General features: G+C 34.5%; 1 pseudogene across 1 annotated transcript; it reads right to left on the bottom strand.

The window, feature by feature from the left end:
• Window positions 1-1,105: 1,105 nt before the first annotated feature.
• LOC308418884 (large ribosomal subunit protein uL30-like) lies at window positions 1,106-27,977 on the bottom strand (annotated as a pseudogene). Its single transcript has 2 exons — window positions 27,953-27,977; window positions 1,106-1,620 (listed from the first exon to the last, which is right to left on the bottom strand). The product of its transcript is annotated as a large ribosomal subunit protein uL30-like (transcript).
• Window positions 27,978-28,000: the final 23 nt, after the last annotated feature.

The following is a 28,000-nucleotide window of genomic DNA, read 5'->3' as shown; positions in this document are numbered from 1 at the left end:
GCTATATTCTTAGCTCTTGGATAAATAATGTTTTAAGGTCTAGGTGTACCACACTCTGAGAGGGTGCTATACACTTATTTTTTTTTCCTAAGAAGTACTGAGGCTTTCACATTTTGGCCTTTGTTTTTCTTTAGCTTCATATGGGCTGTGAGTTGTTTCTTGGGGTATTCACAGCTTTCTGGGGCTAGGATACAATTATCAGTGACTGCATATTATGTCTGTTCTTCTATGAAAGGGTTGCCTCACTCAGGATGATAGTTTCTAGATGCATCCATGAATTTATTTAGATACTTCTCAGCCATTCAATATTCCTCTGTTGAGAATTCTTTGTTTAGCTCTGTACCCAAATCTAAAAGAATTATTTACTTCTCTATAGTCTAACTTCTTGAGTTCTTTGTATATATTGGATACTGTGGGGAGCTGAATGCGGACGGCATTACAAGATGCGCTGGCTCCCTCACGGTTTGAGGTAAACAACTTTATATATAGTAATGCTCTTGTCAGCTAAGGCGCTGCACCCTGCGCATGTGCAGTACATAACCTATTTCCAGCCAATCCTGAGGCCTCTGGTGTCAGCAGACTGGTGACAACTAATCATGGCAAGCCCGTAAGCACTTCTCCCTATATAAGCGGATAGCTAGGGTAGTTCGGGGCCCCTTGCTTCCTGTTCTCCCCTTCAATCAAGAGGCTCCCACAGTAAAGCGTGATCTGAGAAGAATACTCTGGTGGTGGTCGTCTTTCCTCGCTGGTCGAGGAGCGTGCCGCAGGATACTAGTCTACTATAAGATATAGTATTATTAAAAACAGAAAAAAACATAAGCAAGAAAATCAAAAGAAGAAAGACACACAGACACAATTCTACCTCTAAAAGCAAAATAGCAGGAAACAACAACCATTATTCCTTAATATCTGTTAACATAAATGAACTCAATTCCCGGATTAAAAGATATGGGCTATCAGACTGGATACATCTTACCAAAAGCAATCTACAGATTCAATGCAATCTCCATCAAAATTCCAACCTGATTCTTTTTTTTTTTTATGTCAAGCTGTGACTGTTTTTTAACTGTTTTTTAACAGATTATAAAAATCCATGGGCAACACCTTAATTCATATGTCTGATAAGCCTGTTTATCTGGTCTTCCCTGTTGCAAGCATCTCCACCTTCTACAAAGTAGGTTGTCTTTTACTTCATTTTACCTTGTGGGGAGGATAATTTGAAGGGCCACAGGAAGTTATTTGCTTCCTTGAAGTGTTTCCCAACTGTATAGATCTCATGAATTAGATCCTCCATGCAGATGATGCCAAATTTACCAAAAGATTGAACAATCAAGGAATTATCTGTCAAGGCAATCTGCTTTTTAATAATTTTCCATAGCCTCAATTGTAGATGAGCTCATTTACTGACTTCAGGTTGGGGTACCCCCACACAATGTATGGTTCCACAATCCTCAGCATGTTAACTGAGGCCTTGTTGAGCTTAACAAAGGTGTGAGTGAAGATCTGTCAGACAAAGAAGCTGCAACTCCTTGCACACATTTGGACTTACTCCATCAATACCCTGGATTCTGATGACAAGCTCCAATTTTGGTTCTTGGAAAGAGCAATGTGCAATTTCATCTGGAATAACAAAAGACACAGAATAGCAAAATCCATCCTCAACAACAAGAAACCATCTGTGGGAATCACTATCCCTGATCTCAAGCTATATTACAAGCTAATTGTGGTAAACACTGCATGGTACTGGTACAGAAATAGGCACGTCGATCAATGTAATGGAATAGAAGATCTAGAAAATAGCCCTCACATATATGGTCACCTGATTTTGGACAAATAAGCTGTAAATATTCAATAGAAAAAGGACAGCCTATTCAACAAATGGTGTTGGTCCAACTGGCAATCAGCATGCAGAATAATGAAAATAGACCCTTTCTTATCCCCTTGTACAAAGCTCAAGTGGAAGTGAATCAAAGATCTCCACATTAAACCAGGTACACTGAAATTAGTGTTAGAAGTAAGACAACAGACAATCAAACACTCCTATTAAAAATGAGGTACAGAGCTAAACAAAAAGTTCACAATTGAAGAATAATAGCTGAGTAGCATCTAAGGAAGTGCTCAACATCCTTAGGCATCAGGGAAATGCAAATCAAAACAATCTTGAGATTCCACCTCACACCAACCAGAATGGCTAAGATCAAATTTCAGATGACAGCAGATTCTGATGAGGATGTGGCAAAGAAGAACCCACTGCTGGTAGGGTTGCAAACTGGTACAACCACTCTGGAAATCAGTCTGGCGGTTCCTCAGAAAATTGGACATATTACTACCTGAGGACCCAGTTATTCCACTTCTGGGTATATACCCCAGAGAAGCTCCAGCATACAACAAAGACACACGTACCACAATGTTCATAACAGCCATATTTATAATAGCCAGAAGCTGGAAAGAACCCAGATGTCCTTCAGTAGATAAATGCATACAAAGATTGTGGTATATTTACACAATGGAGTACTACTCAGCTGTCAGAAACAATAACTTTATGAAATTCTTAAGAAAATGAATGCATCTAGAGAAAATCATCCTAAGTGAGATAACCCAGTCTTAAAAGAACAGACATAATACATAGTCACTGATATTGGATACTAACCCCAGAAAGCTATGAACACCCTAGAAACAACTCACAGAGTATGTGAAGTTCAAGAAAAAACAGAAGCCAAAAAAAGAAAGAAATTGAAAAACCGTTATGATTAATCTTTACACACCAAGAAAACTTTGACTATTTCCAGGTTACATCTTGCTTTACATTTAATCTATGCTCATTGTAACTAGTAAGATTTTCATGCATACTACCAAATCTTTAAAAAAAATAAAGTACTGACAAAAATGTATTCTCATACTTTTATGCATAAATGCTTAAAATCTGTACATTTATCTTTGTTTTTTAAATTATAGTTGTTCAATTTAAAATAATAAAATGTAAATAAATAAAATAATCAATGATTTTTTTAAAAAGAATTTTCTAAAAGATAACATAGAATAAAATCTACATTGCCTTAGGTCTGGCTTTGCTTTGTTTTTGGAGGTTCTAAGGGCTGACAACACAAATACGCAATCAATGAAAAAAATATATACACATATATATGTATATATGTATCTGTATGTATGTATGTATATATGTATATACATACATACACACACATACACACACACACGCACACACACACACACACACACACACACACACACACACACACACATATATATATATATATATATATATATATATATATATATATATATATATACTGAGCTAGATTATTAAAATTCAACTTTCACGTAGTACTATGTCCAATTTTCTGAGGAACAGCCAGAGTGATTTACAGAACCTCTTTCTCTGCATCCTTGCCAACATCTGCTTTTATCTGTGTTTATGATCTTATCTATTCTGACTGGTGGGAGGTGGAAGGCCAAATTGTGAAAGCCTCAGTCCTTCGTAAAAAATAAATAAATAAATAAAAACAAAGAGAAAAAGAAAAAAAATTGTGTATTTATCATATATTATTATGTAACAAATTTTGTAAGCTATAATTATATTTTATAAAATAAAAAAATCTTCAGTTTTAAGAGTTGGCTTAATGGATGTTAGCACTGAATTGTTCATCCATAAGCCTGAGACCTCATCTCAATACTCTCCTCAGGAAGCTCAACAAAGGCCTTAATCCAGTTGCATGATCTGATGCTATTCTCTGGCTTCTACAGGTGCTGCACTCATAGGTACACGTAGTACACATAGACACACTTAAACATACACAAAAAGATGTAGTATTGGTAAAGATATTTTCCCAATCTGTTGGCTATTGATTTGTCCTTTTGACAGTGGTCTTTGCTTTACAGAAGCTTTGCAGTTTCATAAGGTCACATTTGTCAATTCATGTTCTTAGAGTATAGACCATTGGTGTTCTGTTGAGGAAAATTTTTCCTGTGCCTGTGTTCTAAGAGTTTCTTCACATTCTTTTCTATTAGTTTTAGTTTACCTGGTTTTATGTGGAGGTTTTTGATCTACTTGTACTTGAGTTTTTCAAAAGGAGATAAGAAAGGATAGATTTCCCTTATTATTCATGCTGACTGCCAGTTGAGCCAGCAGCATTTTTTGAAGAGGCTGTCTCTTTTCCATTGAAAGTTTTTAGCTCCTTTGTCAAAGAACAAGTGACCATAATTATGTAGGATCATTTCTGGGTCCTCAATTTTGTTCCCCTTATCTACCTGCCTGTCTCTGTAGCAAGACCAGTCATTTTTAAATCACATTTGATCTGTAATACAGCTTGAAGTCAGGGATTGTGATTCCCTTGGAAAATTTTTATTGTTGAGAATAATTTTTTGCTATTCTGAGTTTTTTCATCATTTCTAATAAATGTGAAAATTAATCTTTCTAACTCTATGGAGAATTGAATTGGAATTTTGATGGAGATTTCATTGAATTTGTAGATTGCCTTAAGCAAGCTGGCCACTTTTACTCTGATGATCCTTCCAATCCATGTGTATGGGAGATCTTTCCATCTTGTGAGATCTTCAAATTCCTTCTTCAGAGACTTGAAGTTTTTCTCATACTTATCCCCCACTTGCTTGGGTAGAGTAACACCAAGGTATTTTATATTATTTCTATTGTGAAGAGGGTTGAATCTCTGTATGTATGAGAATCCATTCTCACCCTGTATGTCCTTTGAGTAGAGGAAGACTACAGATTCGTTTGAGTAAATTTTGTATCCAGCCACTTTGCTGAAGTTGTTTATGATTTATAACGTTCTCTAGTGGAATTTTTGTGTTCACTTAAGTATACTATGCTATCATCTGCAAATAGTGATATTTTGAATTCTTCCTTTGCAATTTGTATCCCTATGACCTCTTTTTGTTGCCTGATTTTTCTGGCTAGTACATTCAGTACCATATTGAATAGGTAAGGAGAGAGTGTGCAGCCTTGTCTAGTCCCTCACTGTAGTTGGATTGCTTCAAGTTTTTTACAATTTAGTTTAATGTTGGCTATTGGTTTGCTGTATATTGCATTTACTATGTTGAAGTATGAGCATTGAATTTCTAATCTTTCCAAGAATCTTAACTTGAAGGGGTGTTGAATTTTTTCAAATGCTTTCTCAGCTATTTTCCAACTATTATATGTCAGGAAGAATTTTTTTCTGGTCCAATATACTTGGGATTCTATAGTCATCTCTTTCTTTATGTTAGGAAAATTTTCTTCTGTAAATTTGCTGAAGATATTTAATGGGCCTTTTAGTTTGGATTCTTCCCCTCTCTTTTCTACCTATTATCCTTAGGTTTGGTCTTCTCATTGTGTGCTGGATTTCCTGCATCTTTGGGGTTGGAATCTGTTTAATTCTTGCACTTTCTCTTAATGTTATGTCATTAATTTCTATGATATCTTCTGCTCCTGATATTCTCTTCCATCTCTTGTAATCTGTTGGTGATGGTTATATCTATGACTCCTGATGTGTTTCCTAGGTTTTCCAAATTCAGGGTTGTCTCTTTTTTGATTTCTTTATTGTTTCTATTTCTGTTTTCAGTTCCTTCATCTGTTGGTTTGTGTTTTCCTTTAGTTCTTTATGTGATTTGTGTTTTTTTGGTGTGTGTGTGTGTGTGTGTGTGTGTGTGTGTGTGTGTGTGTGTGTGTGTTTCCTTTTTAAGGGCTTCAACTTGTGTTTACTTTCCTTGCTTTCCTGTACTTCTTTAAGTGTGTTATTTATTTGATTCTTGAGAATCTTCATCATCATCAGGAAGTATGATTTTAAATCTAAATCTTGTTTTTCAGATGAGTTGGAATATCCATTATTTGCTGTGTTGAGCAAACTGGGTTTTGATGTTGCCAGGTTGTCTTTGTTTCTTTTTTCTTAGATTCTTGTGCTTTCCTCTTGCCATCTTGTTATAGGTGATGGTAGGTGATCTTTTTGTTTCTTACTGGAGCTTTTGTCTCTTGTAGACCTATGGGCCCATGGTCTCCAAAGGAAGATTGGTCCTGGCTGTTAGGCTCCATGTGTAGGTTGTGAATTCTGATGGCAGTTCTTAGTCCTAATGCAACTGACTTTGGGCCAGAAGTATCTGTTTCCAGCAAGCACGGGCAGGTGTTCCCTGAGAGTTCTGTGCAGCTTCTACCAGGAGGACAGTGGGGGAGGGAACATGTACTCACCCATCTTCTCAGGAGTGAGAGCCCACTTACAGCTCTTCCAAGTGCCCAGCCACTTGAGGGCAGGCTTCTGGTCCTGATGAAACTTGCTTTTATTATTTTATTAGGAGGATCTGATTTCCTTTTACTTTGAAATGCTGTACTTCATTCTTAAGCATATTTAGCTTTTAATCTGGAGCCTGGAATTTCTTTAGAATTTCTGCTACATTGTGGATTGCAAGCCAACTCAGGGAAATCATGATGCCCATAACTGATCTACTCCCTAAACCCAACTGTGAATAACAGGCAAGTGGAAGAGATATTCACTTGCCAATGGATGCTCTCCAGTTCTCTGCCACAGGGGAGCTATGTACCATCTTGCTATCACATGCAGATAGCCCCAGGATCTAATTTGAATTGGTGAGTTGAGCAGTAATGATCTCTTGTAGCTCAGAGAGCATGAAAAACATTACTTTATCAGCATCCATTTCATGTATCAGAGCTTTCCAACTGAGAAGAGAAATCATAGATGACTCCCAGGTGTAAAGAATATGCTTAATGGATAATTGCTGGCTAGGGTTATCTGGAACACTGTTGGATAATTGAAATTGAACTCAGTACTGCCCAATAAGCTTTCAGTTTTCATTACTGACATGTCTCATGCATTTCTTGTTGCTATTTACAAGGATGCATCTGACTATACTGCAACTTATTCAGACCAGAGAACTACTGTGATGAGCTTCAATAAAATCAGAGTTGCATAAGATAGGCTGAGTCAAATGAATCACTGGGGCCAATTTCATGAGATCAGCACCCAAATTCAAACACCATCATCAGAGGAAATAATGCATTGTCAAATTCTTCCAGTTTCTCTGGTCTAGAGCATTTATCTCCTGAGGAGCATTTATAAATGGACTGTATTTTTTCTGTACAATGAAAATAATGAAGGCAACCCTCATTCTGTGTCTACAGAAGTGGGAAAATGATAGAGAGGCTCACACAGGATGAGAGATTAAAATAGTTTAGAGAGAAATACAACTGATAGTAATAATAGACTGTTAATATTTGATAGAAATAAACACAGATGAAAGTAAAATTACAGTATTTAGAAAAAACCCAGTGGGGGTAACTAATAGGAATGGCATAGAAATAACGGAAATTGTTAAATTCTACTAGGCAATATCTTGGCCTAAGAATTAGATGATGGACTCATCTCCCAAGACAAGTAAAAGAATCATTGTCATTTTGAGAGTTTAAAAATGTCATGAAAAATTGGATAAGATTGGTGGCAGAGAGCAACATAGCTGCCAAAGTCATGGAGTCAGACTCATTATCTCTATCATGAAATGTGATTCTTAGAAACAAAGAAACGCTCCAAGGTTCTGCTTGGTCATCTTAACATCTCTTTGGCACATCATCTACAATGCTTCTCAGGTATCCTCCTAGAAATTGATTGCCATATGTTCTCATGCAAGTCACTATTTTACTTTGTGTCAGAAACATGTTAATAATGTATTGTTACAATGTATCCAACTTGACATGTGGATCATATGTGTTTGGATATACAATAAATTCCCCAGATACAGTGCATGAGGATTGTATTTTCTGTACAGTGTCATTATGGTTCACAAGATCTACTTTAGAAACCAAGTGAGTACATGATGAGAAATACCGTACACAGGATTATCAACTGGTGTCAGCTTTTACCACACCCAGTAGGATACTGAAGCACAAGCCTGATTAGACTAGACAACTAGGAAAATTCCATTTCTTCTAAATCTCTACCTGGACCATATGAAAACGTAAAGGTATGTTAAACTTTTTGCTTATGTACTATATTATTTTTACATTAAGTTTTATCTTATGTGTATAAACATTTTGCTTGCATGATAAATGTGCACCATGTGAATTACTGGTGCTGAGAAATGTCAGATGGGAGAAATGGAGTCTTGAAAATGGACTATAGCTGGTTGTGTGCAGTTTAACTATGTGGGTACTGAGAATTTAACCTAGGTCCTCTGCTTGAGAACTCAATGCTTTAAACTGCTGAGCTATCTTCTCTAGCTCCATGCTTATTTTGTATAATGAATTTACTATATTTGTGTAGCAGATTAATTCTCATTATAGTATTTTAAAATGTAAGAACCTATACTCAAGTTCAATCATGCACTTCAAGAATAGCTTTAATAGCAATTAGGTAAATAGAATTCAAAATATCTCTCTGTATATAAAAGCTATCTATGCATCTGTATATATTGCTATCATATCAGAGAAGCCCCGTTAAAATGCCAACATTGTATAAATGCTAAGTAACATTCAGTTTTGAATTTTCAGCTTTACTAAAATTTAATAAGAAGAAAAATTTCAAAGAAATGAAAAGAATTTAATAACAAAAAAACACTTACCATATAAGTTGTAATCTTTGTCTACAATGTCTCTGAGTTAATTATAAGTATCTGGAAATCATAAAAATTATTATTGCTGTATTGTTATTATTTTAAATCTTTTTATAATTCCATCTTTTAACTTCTAAAACTGTTAGAATTTTAGAATTCTGATTGCTTCCTTCCCCATCTTCAAATTTCTGACTATAATTTTGTTCAACTTATGTTATGACCATGAAATCTCAAGTAGATAAAAATGTCTTCCTGGAGAAAAGATGTGTAGCTAAGGAACATTTGGCATTTAAAAATAATTGGAGAAGGAGAGACATTTTTCTTAAAGGGTCTAATTGCTGGTAAGTTATTCATGTTTCAGGGAAAGTTTCGTAGTCAAGAGTATTTGGACAGTATAAACTGTATTCAATATATTTTTAAAAATGAGGATGAGCAAACACAAAATTATGTAGATAAGAAGGTTATATGAATTTTAGGAAACAGGAAAGAGAAAGTAAATATGATAAAAATATCTTAAGTGAAACAAAATTATCAAGAAATTAACAAAATTACATATATATATTTATATATAATATTATGTGTATAATCATGACAAGGCATTCTTGTTTTACTTAATTTTGGTAGTTAATTGGATTCTCAAGTACAGATCATTTAAGGAATAATTTTCTTCTAAACTTTAAATTTTATATAATCTTGAATAGGATATAAATTCATATATATACATATTTATGAAATAGGAAGTTATAACTTAATACTTATAGATTAAGTTAACTAGCATGTCTATCTTCTCTAGCAACTATTATTGATATGAATAAGAAACCCTTCTATTTTTTAGAAATATTTTAAAAACTGTAGATGACATTTAACACTACTATAGAACACAGGAAAATATTTTTCTTGTCTGTTTTGATATCTATATCAGATTGGTTTCCTGAGCTACTACCTCTAGTTCTCACTATTGGAAAAAGTTACCAATCCACTTGTTACCTTTATTTTCATTTTGTTTATGCCTACAGTGGCAGCCCTGCTGGTCAACACATGGTCTCTGGTAATCTGGGTGACTTTTCTTTTACTAGCTTCCTACCATAAGCTGAATTCCTTCCTACCATGAACTGCAGATTGAGAGGAACATTTTTTTTTGTTATTCTAGTTCCATAGCACAGGCCAGGATATAAATAGAGCAGAGCTGAAGCTTTGTGTAATTCTTGTTACAGCAGGAGAATCTTTTGCTTTTTTCTTAAGTAGTTAAATCTGCTTACCTGAGTTTCCTCATCCCAGAATTCATAGTTTCTGGGCAAAAAGAGCAACACTTACCCTGATGTGATCTTTCTTCAGCAAGGGTCCCTAACTCTTTCTATAATGAAGGAACTCTCTTTGTACTTTTTTGAGTTGCTCTAGATCTGTAGAACAGGCTATCCTACACCTTAGAGGTACACCTGCTGGGATTAAAGGTGTGTATTACTGTAACTTCATTTAGTATTTCTATGGTTTCTGCATATCTATGGTTTTGCTTTTCTGCATTTTTGACATCATTAGACTTTCTTGAGCCAATGAATATATTTTTGTTCAGTTATTACTATGAGACTTTTGCTGTCTTCATTTCAAATAAATACAAATGAGGATCCCATAAGTGAAATTAACGAGTAGTGTTTTCAATAAATAGACTGTTCATTAAGCTTTTCTCATTCATCACTTCTCTAACTCTAGATTGGATGCCTTCAGATCTCATAGTTCATAACAACACTATGGGTTTAACCCTTTGTCTGCTGAATAGCTAGTAACCAGAACCATGAGATAAAAGAGGGAAGAAAGTTTACTCACAGCAAGTAGGTAAAACACTGTGTAATACTTTGTAAAATACTTTGCAAATGAGGTACTTTCCTGAATGAAGTAAACATTGGGTTGTCAGTGGTCACTGGAGAAATCTCTTTATCTGGGAAGATATTATTACATTCAGAGGTGAACTTATGAGTGAAGTCCATTTTCTTCACATATCACAATTGAAAACCTGGGCCTGTGATGTGGTAAATATTTTCAACATTACAGTGAAATTATAACAAGAAAAGTTTATCTTAGGTCAATTAATAGCAGATTGGGTAATATAGTCTTGGATGTTTTGAACTAGTTTTTTGTGGTTTTTTTTTTTTTTTAAGGTCTAACCTTAAATCAACAGCATCAATGTTCAAAAATTGTTATTACAGAATCAAAATTATTAGCATTTCCCACCCAAAAACTCTGTGAGACACTTTCTTCTGAATTATTTTCCTGGGTTAGAATATTGTTGGTATGTTCTATCTTGAAATATTAATATTCATTTTGATAAGATGGGTTTATAGCATTAGCATTCTCTTATTGGCATACTTTATTTCTTTCTCTTTTTTAATAGCATATGTAGCTTATACTGTCCACAAGAAAGTTGCATGCTCACTGTTCAAAAAAATGATTAAAGAATATTTGTTTACCTTAATTCTGATCAATAGCTGGATCTTTGTCCATTCAAAAATGGATAAATTGTACTATTTAACATTAAATTTTTTATGCTTTGCGAAGTAGGTATTGAATAAGGAATAGGGTAAATCTTTAATAATCAATGTTTATAGTAAGAATTCTATGCTGAGGTGAAACTAAATTTTGTTGACAATTTCAGGTAAATCACCAAAGTTTATTTTTCAATGTTCTTATCACAATAGTCTCTGATAGGATGACTTAGGAAACTGTTCTAGCCTCAAACTTTGATTTTCCAACTTAAAATTGCTGACAGAAAAACACAATATGGTAACTTACAGACAGCTGAATTTTAAAATAACACAAAACAAAAACAAAAAAACAAACCAAAGCCCTTGTAAAACCCTCATCCTTCCAACATTCGAGTCATTATGGAACTTCTTAGCATCCTGCTGAGGATTGCTAAGAAGAGTCTTATTCATATCTAGTCATGCTTATGGGGAAACAGTGGCTCAGGGCAGAAACAAGTTACTCTGATTAGTGAGGGAAGGACAGGGCATTTCTCATGCCTGACCTAGAAACTTTAGTACTCCCTTGCATAAGTTGTAGCTACTGTTAACTGAAAGGAACCAAGGTGTATAATAATCTATTTGGTATCATATCTTTTATATTTAAAGCCATCTATATGTACCCATGTGTTTTAACCATGACACACTGTGTATGAACCCATTGTAAATGGTTTGAAACAATATATTTTAGTAGTGGAACTTTGATCTGAGTAGACAATTGTTAATGTTTAGAAACATTTTGGATGCCTTAGACTGGAACAAGTAAAGTGCTGATAGCATCTAGGTAGTAGAATCCAAAGTTGGTACTAAAAAGCCCTCAGAACAGCCCTAAGGAAGTAATTATATCATCCAATCGTGTCAGTGCTTCTGTGAATGGGGACTTCTACTTGGACTGGTCTCAGTGATTTTTCTCTGGAGAAATGAATAAGCATGGTGGCTTTAGAGCGCTGGGGTTCAGGCAGAGAAAACGTGTGCTGTTTGCACTCCTATCACAAGTGAATGTGTATTAATATGTGACAGGTATTTTTGAATGTAGCTTAAATTGCAACAGATGGTTGATTATATTGATAAATTTACCTGTAAGTCGATTATCACAAGAAATTCTTGAAGCAAAGCAGTGCTACAGTAGTGGTTACAATTTGTACAGGCAGCCATGCAAGCAGAATTTTACTTTTCAAAAGTGAGCTTCAGTTGAAGAAATGTTAAGGGGAAAGTTTCCTAATTTCATTTACTGTGATTTTTTTTTTTTACTCTTATGAATGAGGCTGATGAATTTGGAAAAGTAGTTTAAGGATAAACTGAGTTTCTACAGATATTTATTTGGTTGCAAACAGCTTCCAATTCCTGCCACAATCTTTATATTTTACTATATATGCTATACTGGGCTCAAATAGCTCTCTGTGGGGAATTTTCAAAGTTGATAAAATCTCACTCAGGTGTGTTGTGACTTTAAATTGTGCGTGTGCTCTTTTACTTTAGTGATTTTGGGGCTGAATTGTCTTAGAGAACACGTTCTGTCCCATTTTATTTACCTTAGAGAACATGTGCTGTCCCCTTTTATTTTTCATTTTTCCTCTAAGAAAATACACAATTCACACTAAGCCTGAAAACCAGCTCATTCCTATATCTTCCCCAGAAATGACCCTGTGCTCCTGCATGCTTTTATCCTCTCATAACACCTCTGTCCATCACAAAGAAAGTATTTAAATACTGTTTGACTTGAAAGTTCCAATGGAAAAAAAAAAAAAGAAAGTTCCAATGAAGGATATTTTATCTCTGAGTGGTTTTCTTCAAGATGATTTTAGGCATTCATGCAAACAAAAATAGTTCAATCTCATTCATTTCTATTGATATAGATATCATATTCCATTAGGAAAAAATACTATACCCAAAAGATTAGTTTTCATTGAAAATATCCCTTTAGCATGTGTGTATATATACATACACAATGTGTAATGTACATGTTCAAATATATGTGTGGGAACATTCACACAACATCTGTAATGTGGTCACTGAGATCATTCAGTGTCTTCTTCAAATACTTTCCACCTTATATATTTTTAAGGCAGGTTATCTCATTGGATTTGGAATGCATGTACTAACTGAGCCAGATTGGATAATTAGTGAGATCAGGCATCTGGCAGGTTTTGTCTCACTAGCTTTGGGATTAAAGACATTTGCGATCATGCCTAGCTGTTATATATATGTTGTACCCAAAGTCAAGTAATCTCGGTTGTTGAATACTCTATCATCTGAGCTATCTTCCTAGAACTACCTTGCAAAATATAAAGCCATATTCTACAGCTTATGCTGTTTCTATAGCTATTTGAATGGGAGCTCTTCAAGGCAAATACTTCTAGCAATGAACCATCCAATCCTGCAGATATTAATAGTCTCACTGGTGATAAACACCCTATTTTTTAGAGTATTTCAATTAGATTTAAGGACATGAGTCTTCATGTTTCTCTATCCTGGTGAACACCCAATCCATTAATATTCTTAGCCATATATTCTGCTTGGCATAAAATGGCACAACATTTTATTTTGCTGATTACTAAATTTAAACATTTTAATGTGTTTTTATTATGTATATCCTGTACAATTATATAAAATTGAATATAGGTGACTAAATCTTTAATGATGATGCTGAATAGGACTGTTAAAGCAAATACCCCGTCCCTCCTCTTTTTGATGATAGGAGTAAATATTTACCGTGTAGAAACTTCACTGACTAGAAGACATTCTTCTGGTTTTGTTTGTCTTGTTTTGATAAAAATCTGTGGTGTTAAAAATTTTGTCAAATGTTTTATTTTCTTTTTTAATATCAGTTGATATCACCATTTTCCCCTCTCTTGCCATATAGGCAACTGATATTTAGATGTTACAGCCTTGAGGTAAACATCTGCCAATCATCTGGGTTTGTTTTACATGGTGCTGAATTATACTTATTTTTTCCAGTGACTTTGTGTCTGTATGCAGTGTAGTAGTCTACAATTTAGTTTTTGACTTTGAATTGAGTATCAGAAAATACCACTTCTAATATTTTGTAGGAAAATGTGCATAAAACTTGCTTCCTCACACTGCACATTCTTTGTCAGTCCTGTAATCTATGCCCAGCTTTGCTAATAACTATTTTCATGTTAGTTCTATCAGCATTTTAAATTGAATATTTATTCATTTATATTTCAAATGTCATCCCCTTTCCTCCTCCCACTTCTATCTTTTATTTTCCCCTCCAGATGCTTCTCTGAAGATGCTCCCACTCCCTCCAAACCACTCCTACCTTAACACCCTGGCATTCCCCTACACTGGGAAAATGCACTTTCACTGGTCCAAAAGCCTCTTCTCTCATTGATGCCAGACAATGCTACCTTCTCCTGCATATGCAGCTGGAATCATAGATCTCTCCATGTGTGCCCAGTGGTTGGTGTTTTAGTTCCTGGGATAAAAAGTCATAAGCACAAAAAAAAAAAAAAAAAAAAATACAAGCACAGCATTCAGTCAACAGAGACATACATAAGATCCAATAAACTTTGGATAGGCCAGTAATTACAGACAGAAGACAGCTGGAAGATAAAGGAGAAAAGTAGAGAATTCAAATTTATGCTAACACTTGGTCAAATTAATAATTAAAATTTTTGTCCTCATTAACTTATCAAATATGGTACCTTCTCTGGGCTAATTTATGTGGTAACTTACACAACTGATGCCCTTGTAATTATTAAACCCTATATCAAATAACAGGTGAACAGCAGCCTGATGAATCCAAGAGTGATCTGTGGCTCCTATAAGAATACAGAGGCCCACACAAAATATGTGTAGTTCAGTGCACACTTGTGATTTGTTGTTTTTCTATTTATATGTTTCAGTCCCTTGCCATTTTTCATTGACAGTTGTATATATTATTTGCTTTATGCTTTGCCTTTTAAAATCTTTTTATTGAATATTTAATGTATTTACATTTGGTTTTTATTTTTTTTAATTTTATTGGATACTCTTTGTATTTACATTTCAAAGGTTATTCCTGTTTACTGCTCTTCCATCCTCTCCCCCCCTTTCCTGCTTCCATGAAGATGCTCCTACTCTCAATGACCTACTCCCACCTCATTGCCTGGCATTCCCCTATACTGGTGAAACAAGCCTTCACCAGTGCTTTTCCTCCTATTGATGCCAGACAATGCCATCCTTTGCTACATATGAGGCTGAAGTCATGGGGTTTTCCATGTTTATTCATTTGTTGGTGTTTTAGTTCTTCCCATGGTGTTGCAGAACTTTCAGCTTTTTTAGTCCTTTTTCTAGATCCTCCACTGGAGTCCCCATTCTCAGTTTGATAGTTCTGCAAGCTTTTTCATCTGTATTAGTAAGGCTCTGGCAGAATTTCTGAGGAGACGTCCATATCAAGCTCCTCTCAGACAGCACTTCTTGAAATCATCAATAGTGACTGGGTTTGGTGACTACATATGGGGTGGATCTCCAGATGAGGCAGTCTCTGGATGATCTTTTCTTCAATACCTGCTCCACTATTTGTCCCTGAATTTCCTAACACGAGTATTTTGTTCTCCCTTCTAAGAATAAATGACACCTCCACATTTTGCTCTTTCTTCTTTCTGAGTTTCATGTAGTCTGTGAATTGTTTCTTGGGTATTCTGAGGTTTTGGGTTAATATCCACTTATCAGTGAGTGCATTCTTGATCTTTGAGCATAAGTAATTGGTGTTCTATTCAGGCTCTTCCCTACTTTTTCTTCTACTTTCAACTCTCTGGATTTATTTGGAGGTCCTTGATCCACTAGGACTTGAGATTTGTACAAGAAGATGAGAGTAAATCGATTTGCATTCTTCTTCATGCTGATCATCAGTTAAACCAGCAACATTTGTTGAAAGTGCTGTGTTTTTTCCACTGGTTGGTTTTAAAATCCTTTGATTTGGAAAAGAAAAAACACTGTTGTATTAATTTTGAACTACATAGGAATAAAATGAATATATTTGGCTTTAACGCGACCATTGTGGTATTGTGGTAGGTGCTATCTGATGCTGTTAGTTTTATTTCTAGATTGAGAGCAATTCATATCTGTCATATTTTTGTTGGAAAAATGTTAAAATAATATTATAACTGACAAAAATGAATATATAATGACCTTGTGCTGAAGGCATGTGCTACAAATATTGCTTTCGGTAGAGTGACATTACAAAACTCAGCTCTTAAAAATACATTGTAAGGTTGTTAGATGAATCCTTCAGGGACATTAAAATACTGTCCAGCCATTTCCCTAACATATCAGACAACCTGTGTCATGGCTTCTTCTAAATGATTTATGTAGGAAAAGGAAGAACTTGTCACAATCTTACTTCATAGAAAAGGTTTTATGTGAGTCTAGATGTGTTGGTCAGAGATAAAGCACTTGCTTAGAATATAGAAGGTTCTGAATGAATTTAATGTTTAATGTGTAAAGCATGCATCACACTTGTCAAATATAAAAATATTAATAAGTTCCTAATGATAATTCTTTTTTTTATGTAGTCAGTTGGCAATGTTATATTTGTACAAGTATTTTAAAGAGGTAGCCTTCCAGACATTTAGAATTTAGAAAGATAATGGTAGAAAATGCAATCTAAATTTCTCTCATGCACAATCTGTTTGGTCTGGATAACCCCCAACTCACAAAATTGCCTCTTTAAAACAAAACAACAAAGAAACCCCAAAGAAACAAACAGAAAATATATATATACTTCTAAAAAACATACTCTAAAATACAATATAAAAGCTAAAAAGTAAAAGAATGGTAAAAGATTTGCTATACAAGAACTAATACAAAACAAGAAACTAGAATTGATGTTGAAAGGTACTAATTGAGAAAAATAAACAATGACATAGTAGAAAGAGAACTACACATGAAATCAAATCAGTAAATAATTATTTTCACAAAAGTATTAAACAAATTTAAAAACTATAAAAGATATAAAAAATCAAAGGAGAAGGATATCAATGAACAAAATAAGAGCTCTGATATTATTTCCAAATAATCGTTAAAATAAATAAGTGTAAGACTACATGCACATATGTAAATAAATATAAATCAGTGAACTCAATATAAAGCCCACTTTATAATAACAAATCACATGAATTATCCTTATATCTTTTAAAATACCTGAAAATGTACATTTCACTATGCCAGAAAGCTATTAGTAATGAGAGATTGTGTATCTTTGTTGATGTTCTATTGCTATGAAGAAAGTTTATGACTGAGGCAGCTGTTATGAAAGAAAAGCATTTAATTGTGAGCTTGTTTACAGTTTCAAAGGTTTTGTCTATTATTATCATAATGGAGAACATGGAGGCTTGCAGGCAAATTCTGGAGCAGTAACTGTGAATTACATCATGTCATAGACATAAAGAGCAAGACTTTGGGCCTAGTGTGAGCTTTTGAAGCCTCAAAACACATGCCTATTAACTCAAATAAAGTCATACCACCTAATCCCATTCATATAGTGTCTCTCTGTAATGAATAAGGATTCAAACATTTAAACTTACTGAGACCAATTTTCATTCACTCCACCACATACAACTTCCTAATCCCCATAAGCTTGTAGCCATGCCATAATACAAAAATTCATTCAGTCAAACATCCAAAGTCCCAATAGTCTATCACAGTCTCCAACACTGTTTAAAAATCCAAAGTTCAAAGTCTTTTCTGAGACTCATAGAAGTCTCTTAACTTTAACGTCCTATAAAATCAAAATAAAAAATCAGATCACATACGAGAAAGAAATTTTGTTAATTTCAAATGTAGGCTTTTTTAACCACAGTAAAAAGAAGTCAGAATAAATACCTGAAATATAGCTACAAAATTCAAATCGCTTGATAAAATAATGAATTTCAAAATAACCCAAGTGAAAAGTATATGTGAATGGAAATTAGAAAGTTAGCATTGTTAAGTTTAAGCTGAATAATAATGATTGTAAAGCATGTTAAGACTTGTGATGAACTTGTAGAGAACTGATTGATTATAATGATAGTTGTAACTTTAAATGAATATATTAAAATAATATCCTAAAATTTATTCATAGAATGCTTATCTTAAGAAGCTAAATTAAACATCCAAGAAAATAGAATAACAGAAATAACAAATATAGAAGTGAATAATAAGGTGCTCCCTCTCCCAAAGGCTATAACGTTTGAAATGTAAATGTAGAGAATATCCAAAAAAAAAAAAAAAAAAAAAAGAGTACACATGGACTGACCTATGGCTCGAGCCACTTATGTAGCAGAGGATGGCCTTGTAGGACATCATTGTGAAGAGGCCCTTGGTCCTGTGAAGGCTCAATGCCACTGTGTAGTGAAATGCCAGTGCAAGGAAGAGGGAATGGGTGGGTAAATGGGAGAGCACCCTCATAGATGCAGGGGGAGAGGGTATGTGACATTGGGGCTTCTGGAGGGGAAATTCTGAAAGGGGATAACATTTAAATTTGTAAATAAATAAAATATCTGAAAAAAGTAAACAATAAAAATGAACACAATTTTTAAAGAATGATTTATTTGTATGTGTCTGTGTACATGTTTTTGTATGTGTTCACATGTGTGTGTGTACATACACATATGTATCTTTGTGCATTTGTCACTATGCACATAAAAAAGACAAGGAACAATGTTTAGCAATCTGTTCTTTCCTGCCAACATGTGTGTCCTGGACATTAAACATAGGTCCCCATCTGACACATTTCTCTGCCTCCAAAGTGAATATTTAAATTCCTTCAAATTTGGTGGGTTTATAGTCTGATAATTCTATTCATAGTTTAAAATAAGGGGAAAACACATGTTATTATCTGACCTCCAAATATCACAGTGTAGCTTTGAATACCTAAGCATATTTAGTAAATACCAATAGAAAATGTGATAGAGTACAGGATCTACCTCATAACAAAATATTCAGCATTTCCTGCTTGTTGCAAAGAATGGTACTGTAAGTGAAAATCAGACTGGCAATATCAATGTTCTCTAATACTATACCAACTGAGAGCACATGGGCCTGAAAGATGTATGAAGCACTGAACTAAATTAGATGCTGGATGACGGCGGTGTTCAGCAACTGATATGTCCATCAATGACTGGGAGCTGCATTTCTTGTCCTTGATGAGCATCATGAGTGTAACATGTTACACATAACTATACTGGAAATAGATCAATTGCAAACAAGTTTGTACCATCATTAAATAAAACATCATAAGTCAAGCTACTACAAATTGTGGGAAAATCGCTATAGTAAATCTAAGTAAGTAAAGATGGTCTTAAAAAAGAATTTAAAAATGAACTAATTAAAGCTTTTAAAGAGGAATATTCATCTTACCAGTTTGAAGAAGTAAGAAGAAATAATAGCATGAAGATCATGAATTTGTACAGGACTACAATGAATGTTTATATTGCAAAATCTGAATCTATAAAAGATACTGAAAGAAAAGCCATATAAAATAATTTGCAACTCATGTTGAACAAATAGAAAATAAGAGTATTTATTATGGATTAAAAATTCATTTGGACAAATATTATTGGTTTCATGAGCTGTTCTGTAAAATGTCATCCTGATTTGAACTCAGAGCAAAGAAGAAAGAAAGAAAGCCACAAAATGAGATATTCTTAACTGCTTTTTAGGAACACAGTACCTTTAGTCAGAATCATTTTAATTTATAACAAAATATCATAAATTCAAGCATAAAAGCAAACAGAAGAATCAAGTCTTAAGAACTAAGTTAAGTTCATCTCATGATTTCAACATGGACACATATTTAAAAGTCAAATAGGCCTCTAGGAAGATGTAACAGATGCACTCTTCTATATTCATACTAGTATGAATAACTGAAACCTCTACACATTATCTGCATGTCAAAATAAGAAAAATTTCAAAGACTGAAAACTTTCAGGACCCAAGAAATGCTGTGAGGCTGATGGACCTACACCTCCCACTCAAGTCTGATTGATATCTCTAAGGAAAATAAAATGGAGGAAATAGTGCTTGCAAAGAAAGACTTGTAAGCAAGGGCCCACTGTCTACACATGAGGGTGGATCATAGAATTATTACTTAACATAGACACTTTTAGCCCTAGCACACAGTAACACAGACATGTTCCTGCAGCTAGTGGTATGCACAAAGATTCAGATTTGTACCATCACCAAACATTATGAAAGGTCTCTCACTCTCTGATATAAAAATAGAGAATGGAGCACCGAGACATTCACTATTGCCTAGCTATAATGAAACCACCCATCCCATGAAGTCAGTACACAGCAAACGGACTGAACTAATGAGACCTTTCTCTTTCCACTACACCAGCAGGCTTTGAAATCCATAAACGTTACTCAGAAACAGCATGATAATAAGGCGATTTCACTAATTTGGCTTTCCTAGACATAGAGCTGAAAAACCCTAATTTCCATATCTAGCTGATTTCTAAGGTGGTGCTTTCTACTTTTCTGATAGATAAAATTTCTGAGAGATAAAAGAGGCAATAATATCTCAGAGAATAGCCAGAAGTGCTGGTGTATGCCTTTAAGCTTAACACTCAGAAGGCAAAGACAGATGGGTCTCTATGAGTTTAAGGCCAGCCTGATCTACATAGTAAGTTTGAGGACAGTCACAGCTGTACAGTGAGACTCTGTCTCAATTTTTTTAGCAAAAAAAGTAAAATAATTAGATACTATGCAGAGAAGTCAAGGGCCTGTAGCAATTTGATGAATGTAAGGAAAATGTTTGCACAACAATCACAAATGTTCTTGAAAACAAAATTAAAACCCCCAAAAGCAGATAAAAGTCTCATTAAATAAAAAATAACATTCTAAGAAAAAATGAAATGTTTAGATCTGAAATTATACTGTCAAAATTTAAAATCTTAATAAATTGGCCCAGAATTATGAAGTGGAGATTTCTGGTTTCTTTGGAGACTCAGTTGTATCCTGTGCTGTTTTCCTAGAAATTGTCTTATGAAATGATGTTTTTGCTGAAGCAAACACATGGGATGATGTTTTGCTGAGAACATGCATGTGGTGTTTTTCTAGATCTGGAAAAACGTCATGTGATGTTTTGCTATAGCAGATGCTTGAGAGAACATGTGATGTTTGGAAAGGGTATAAATACAACCCAACAGAGAAAGTCGATAGTACTGCGTGGTATTGCTTCACCTTGTTACTGTTTACTGGTTATTAATTATCGTGACGCCATAGAGAGACACACAGCAAGGAACTTCTGGTCATATTCTGGCAACTTCTTGCAGTCTGCCCAGACTCCGGCTGATGGTTTCTTCTGGATAAAATATCTGTTGCTGATTCCTGAACCGAGATTGTGAGTGGATCAAGCTAATTCATGTGAATGGAACTGCTGATATTCTGACAATGCAGACTGGCTTCACTCCACAAATTATTTCTAAAAGTTCTGCATCCTCTTTGCCATATAAGCCTTTCATTTCTACTACATGTGGTAGGTCGCGGACTAGAAGGGAGGTTAAATTATTTAATTTCCTCACTCAAAGTAGGTTTTGAAAAATCTTGGCCACAACACTACAATTTGGTATAAAGCATAGCACATGGAAAATTAAAATAAGTGAAAACAGATAAATAAATCTCTTAACAGAGGCTTAGAAAGTACACCAAGAACAGTCAGGAGGTAGTAATGATCCCTTTGAGTAGATTCAGAGAAAGGTTTGTAGCTGGTAGAATTTTGGTAGTGGGAGCTGATATTAGCCAAATATAGAACAAGCAGCCATGTCTGTATACCCAGGGAGCCTCAAAAGTTTGTATCAGAGAGTGTCAGGTTTTTTAAATCATTTTATCTTCTTGGTTTTGTTTTATGAGTTACATTTTGTAGTTACATGAAATTGGAATGGTGTGTATGAGAAAAAAAGAGGAAATAATCTAGTCACTGTGATATAGCTGGGGTCTGTAGAGTAACAATATTTTAATTGGTAAGTTACTTATAGGATTTACTTCACATTCCAAGTTCAAAAACATTCCATAAAGTATTAAAGAATTAAACTCTATTTATTTTAATATATACTTATTTTTATGTTTTTCTAGACTTAAAATAGAGTAGTTATTCTAGTTTATAAAGTTTTATTTAAGACAGGTCATTTTAAAACTGATTATAACAGTCTAAATGAGAATTAGCATTTCATCTAATAGCATTTCTTTTTATATGCTTCAAATACAATCCAAGTCATTAGCTGGAATTTTATGAGCTTTCAGAGAAAGTATGTTTTGAGATTTGTGAAACTGTGATATTCTCTACAGTTGCAAACTTAAATAAAATCGAATTAAACAGTCAGCAGTGTAAAACACAACAGGGGAATTGGCCATTTAGGGACTGCTTTTACTTAGGATGTTCCAACCTTAGAAATTTCCTGCTCGAACACAAACATAGACATGTGGGTTATTTATTCCCTGATTATGCAATGCTAGTTGGTGTTGTTGATTCTGACTTTGATACTTGAAATCCAGAATTTTTCATTAAGACTCCAACTCCAAAAGCTAAAGAAATATATTGACAAGATAATTGTTCTGAAAATATGCACTAATTTTTCTGTGTAACAGCCAAAAGTATTTTTCTCTTGGGGTACCTAATGTATAGGGAATGGTAAGTAATAAGGTTCTCATGACTTTTATGCAAATATCAAAATTCCACAAGGTTTTAATTATCATATGAGATAAAGAAGGTAGATAAAAAATGTGGCAGCAATATAAGCTACAAGAAACAATTTAAATCTGATAATGTGATAGATGCATATTGTATATAGAAAGATGGAAACTATATATATATATATATATATATATATATATATATATATATATATATATAACATAAGGATAAATCTAAAAAATGAGTATCTAAGGGTACTTTAATGGTGCCATACTTGCTTTGTATTCACAAGGACTGTGTTAATCCCCAAGAACCTGTTTTAAAAGCCTGCATTAATGGTTTCGCATGAAACACCAGATGGAAAAACAGATTCACAAAGCTCTCTGACCAGTGAGCTTATCTTACTTGGTGAGTTCCGTGCCACTGATAAATTTCATTTCAAATGAAATGAATAATCCCAGGTAAATAACACTTTAGGTGACCTCTGACCTCCATATATATTCAAACAATTCTTTACACTGCAAATGCATGCACAATCAAATTAGCAGTGAAAATATTAATACAATGCAGAGAATTGTTTAGAAATTGTCAGAGAAAACATTGATTGTGTAATAATAAAAAGCAAATCCTACAAAAGGATTTAGCAATACAAAATGTACACAAATGAAGGACAGATAACATTGGAAAGAAAATAATGAATCACCCAAATAGTTCAGATTCAAATGCAGAGAAAAAACTTTAAAGAGATTTATCAGGGGAGAAATCAATAGATCTACGAACAAATATGAACTAATCAAAATCCATCAAATATCCACCAGGCAGGAGAATACACATTAGATTTTAAATGCTCACAGAACATATATCAGGATAGATATATATGACCCTAGAACAAAGCTCTTCCCATTTGAAAGCTCTTAAATCACACAAAATGTGTCCTTTGACACAATCAAATTGAACTAGAAATCATAGGAAATGTATAAATATTTGGGAACTAAAATACTTCATACTCGCTCACATGTAGACCTCACTGCACTGATTAAGTACCTGCAGCTCCAGCACTCACAAACTTGAAATAGTAAAATGGTGAGATTGAGGCTGCCTATAATACAAAGTAATAAACCTCTGCCTAAAAAACCAAGGCATATGTGTTCTAAGGTCTTCCCCACCTACTCTTTCATTAGTTTCAGTGTTTGTTGTTTTATGTGGAGGTGTTTGAAACACTTGGACTTGAGCTTTGTACAGGGAGATAAAAATGAGTTGATTGACATTGTTGTACAATCTGATTGCCAGTTGAAACAGTACTTTTTATTGAAAATGCTTTTTCCATTGGATATCTTCAGCTTCTTTGTCAAAGATCAAGTGACCTAGGTGTAGGGACTCATTTCTGGGTCTTTACTTTTCTTCTTTACTAATCTACCTGCCTGTCTCTGTACCAATACCATGTAGATTTGATCATGATTAATCTGTAATATAGCATAAGATCAAGGGTGGTGATTCTCCCAGAAGGTCTTTTATTATTGAGGATAGTTTTCACTATCCCGGGTTTCTCTTATTCCAAATAAATTTGCAAATTGTTCTTTCTAATTATATGAAGAATTAAGTTTATACTACCAAGTATACTATCAAAATAGAACTTTATAAACCAATGAATATATATATATATATATTTATAACCAAAATAAACAAAAACAATATATGTGCATAGCAAACACTCCCCAGAAATCCTCCACTTTCTAGAATTTTAGCTCTGCTCTTGATCTCTGAGTTTGGTTGTTCTTTTGGCTCTTTAGCAGATCTTTAGATTTTTTTTTATGTCTTTCTCTACTTGTCAATAAACTATGATATGTCCAGTATGTCACTATGTCTTTTTAACTTGAAAGAAAACAAATTTCTTTTCTAACATTTTTGTGGTTTACTTTACAACCTTCTGAAATATGACAACAACACACCATGTAGTTATGACACACCGATCAAATGCTGGCTTTCTGTACTATATGTACCAGGTATCTTTGTTACTGTGACAAAAGTTAGAGTTGTTTTAAAAGGGGAAACCTCAATTAAGAAAATGTCTCCCACAGATTAGCCTGTAGTAACTTGTGATGTGAGAGTACAAATACCATTCTTGGTGATTCCAGCTCTGGAATATGGTCCCAGATTGTATAAGAAAACTGGCTAAGCAAGCCAGTGTGAACTGTTCCTCTGTTCCCATGCTTTTAGTTTCTGCCTTCACATTTATACCTTGAGGTCCTGCTCCAATTTTTCTTCATGGAAGAATATAAACTGTAAGTCAAATCAATCCATTTTTCTCCTCTTTGCTTTTATCCACAATGCTTTGTCACAGCAGAGGAAAGCCAACCAAGACAGAGATTCATACTAAACTATGAGGTATTGCTTTGACAGACCAAATCATGATGTTTTGTGGAGAATTATGCAAGAAGTTTGGAGCTCTGGGCTGGAAAAGTTATTGAATGTTCAAAGCTTATTGGAATGTTCTGTGAGATTTTGAGAGATAAGAGTGTTCAATGAAATGCTGAATAAGAGGCCTAGCTTGTGAAGTTTCAGAGGGAAGCAAAGACTATTTGGGATTATCATACAGTATTTTGAATTGATAGTGTGATTTCTGGATTACTCTTGCTGAAGGATCAGCTCCGAATAATCACAGACAAGCACACACATAGTCCAGTTGGAATGATGAAACATCTTGCTTTTTTTGGTAAATTTTGGAAGAACAAGTGTTATGCTGTATGCCAAAATGCCTTTAAAGATCTGCATATGTATCCCTCTTTTTCTAAATAAAGTTGTAAGAGAAAATAAAGACAAACTAAGGATACCATCAAAATAGAAGTTAATAGACCAATGAATTTTATTGGAGATATTCACTCAAATAAGGCTGAGGAGATTTTTGTTTGTTTGTTTGTTTGTTTTGCTTTGTTTTTTAATAGAAGCTGAAGTGACTCAAAGACAACTGTATCCCAACATGAATTGTAGCCTATCAAAGCAGAAAATCTAGAGCACATAGCAATCTTTAGGTAGCTCAGCAGGGATAGAAAATAAATAAATGAATAAATAATACAGTAATTGCAGACTGTACTTTATTTTAGTATATTACAGGATGTGGTGATGCCTTGGCCACTTTGCAGTTAATTTTGAGATGTTTAAACTGAAATTTTCCTTCTGTATGCTATCGTAAGTTCAAAAGTCAGATATTTATTGTAATACCTAATAAGATACATTATAGTAGAAATCTATTGAAATGAATCTGGATGCTGAAGTTTCTTCATCCTTTCCATTTTTCTGCTTCTGTCCATTTGCCTGGCACCACTTGATTTTTGCATGAAGATTTCTGAGTTTTTGTTTGTAAGATTCTTCTACTGACACATGTTTGAATTGTGTTTAGCTAAAAACATCACTATTTTGCTTCTGTTTAGAAAAGTCTTTTTTAATCTATCAAATTGGTCTTGAAATTTGGCATTTGTTTTCATTTATCGAGTTAAAAAATGCACATTCATTGTCTTTGGGCTTTCATTGTCTCTATTCAGAAGTCAATAATTAATTTCATTGCTTCTTCATTGAATGGGACGTATTCTGTTTTCTAGCTGCTTTTATAATTTGCTTTTGTCTTCAGAAAATCTTGGCCCATAGAACCATATGCTAGCTGTCTGTTTTTATGAGCAGGATTGGAACACAGCCATGCCTGTAATTTTTCCTACATATTATCTAAAGCTGTATATAATGGTGTTGCAGAGTTGCAATAGAGATACAAAGACCCAGAAACTCTTAAAATACAAAATATTTGTTATTTGACCCCATAGAAAAAATAAAAATAAAGTAACTCCAAATAACACAGTGCTATAAATAAGTGCATCATTCTACTATTTTTAGAGAGACTCCTTCATTAATTCTATGGTGAGATAGCCCAAGATCCACAAGACAATGTTTATGAATGAGTGTCAGAGAATTTTGCATGTGAACAAAACTCTTCACTCAAAGATCAAGAATAGGTGTAGATGAGAAGACAGAAAGATTATAAGTGCCAGAGGCAGGTAGTAGATAACTTCAAGGAAATAACATTTTTCAGAAACAGTGGGTCTTATTCACACATGAACCCACAAAGATGATGACAGCATGCACAAGACCTGAACACATGCAAGACAGACATAATACCAGAATGGAAAATGGGAAGTAAGCACAAAATCCCATCCCTAATCCAGAAGCTATTTGCAACTGATAGCTGTTGGGACAGTGAAAATAATTTTCAATGGAAAGACATTGGGAATTGTTGTTTTCTTCATACTTTTTTGTATATGTATGTCTGCCTGCATATTGTTTCATGACATATGCTCAGTGTCCTCACAGACCAAAAGAGAGCTTTATATACCCTTGAATCTCAGTTATGGACATTCATGTTAGCCAGGAGTCAAACAAGGTCCTCTAGAAGGACAGCCAGTACTGTTAGCCACAGATCCATCACTTCAGCACTGTTCACATCAATTTAAGACCCTTAATAAGACTTGCCTAGCTGTCCTTACTCTCATGTCCACATCCTTAACTGCCATAGTCAGAAGACAGTGAACCTGACAGCACTGGCCTTGCTTAAATTTTAGTCGCTGTTGCTTCCTGTTTTGTAAGATGGTTTTACTCCTTGGGAGAAAGGAAAATTATACTGTCTGTCATGAGATCCAGTAACAAATGCAAGTGCCAGCAGGCCTATGCTTTTTTCTTGTGAGAAAACGAACTACTTTGTGATTCATGGTGACTCCCAGAGCTGCATCTGCCCAGGAAGAAGAGCAGGACATGTAGCATGGAGACCCATCCAAAACTGATGATTTATCCTGCTGTGCTGACTTAATGAGTCTATCTGCCATTCTCTTTAGGTGGTTGTGGTAGGGGTTCATCCATGAGACTGAACTACTCTATGTTGAATTACAGCTTTACTCTGCTGTGTTTAACTTTGGCTAGAGATTTATTTCCTTTGAAACTTCTGGGTTGGGCAAACATTTGAAGACACAAAAACTGCCTACTGCCCCCAGAGCAAGTGAAATGAAGATACACAGAAGCCTGACCCACCGTGTGGCCTGTACACATATAGAGCCACTACTTTCTGCAAGTATGAGGTGGGGATATGGGAAAGAATGGGAAGCAGAGCAGTTTGAGCACTATGAAGAGAGTGTAGATGTCAAGACATAAGAGTGGGCAGAAACATTATAGTGTGAGTAGAATGCAAAGCCAACTGAGGCCACAGTAAACTCACGGCCTATGCTGCCACTGAGGGCCATGTCTGGGTCTGAGGCATGCAGGG

Source organism: Micromys minutus (assembly GCF_963924665.1).
Source record: "Micromys minutus genome assembly, chromosome: 3".
Lineage (NCBI taxonomy): Eukaryota > Metazoa > Chordata > Mammalia > Rodentia > Muridae > Micromys > Micromys minutus.
This window is presented reverse-complemented; position numbering and strand designations above follow the sequence as displayed.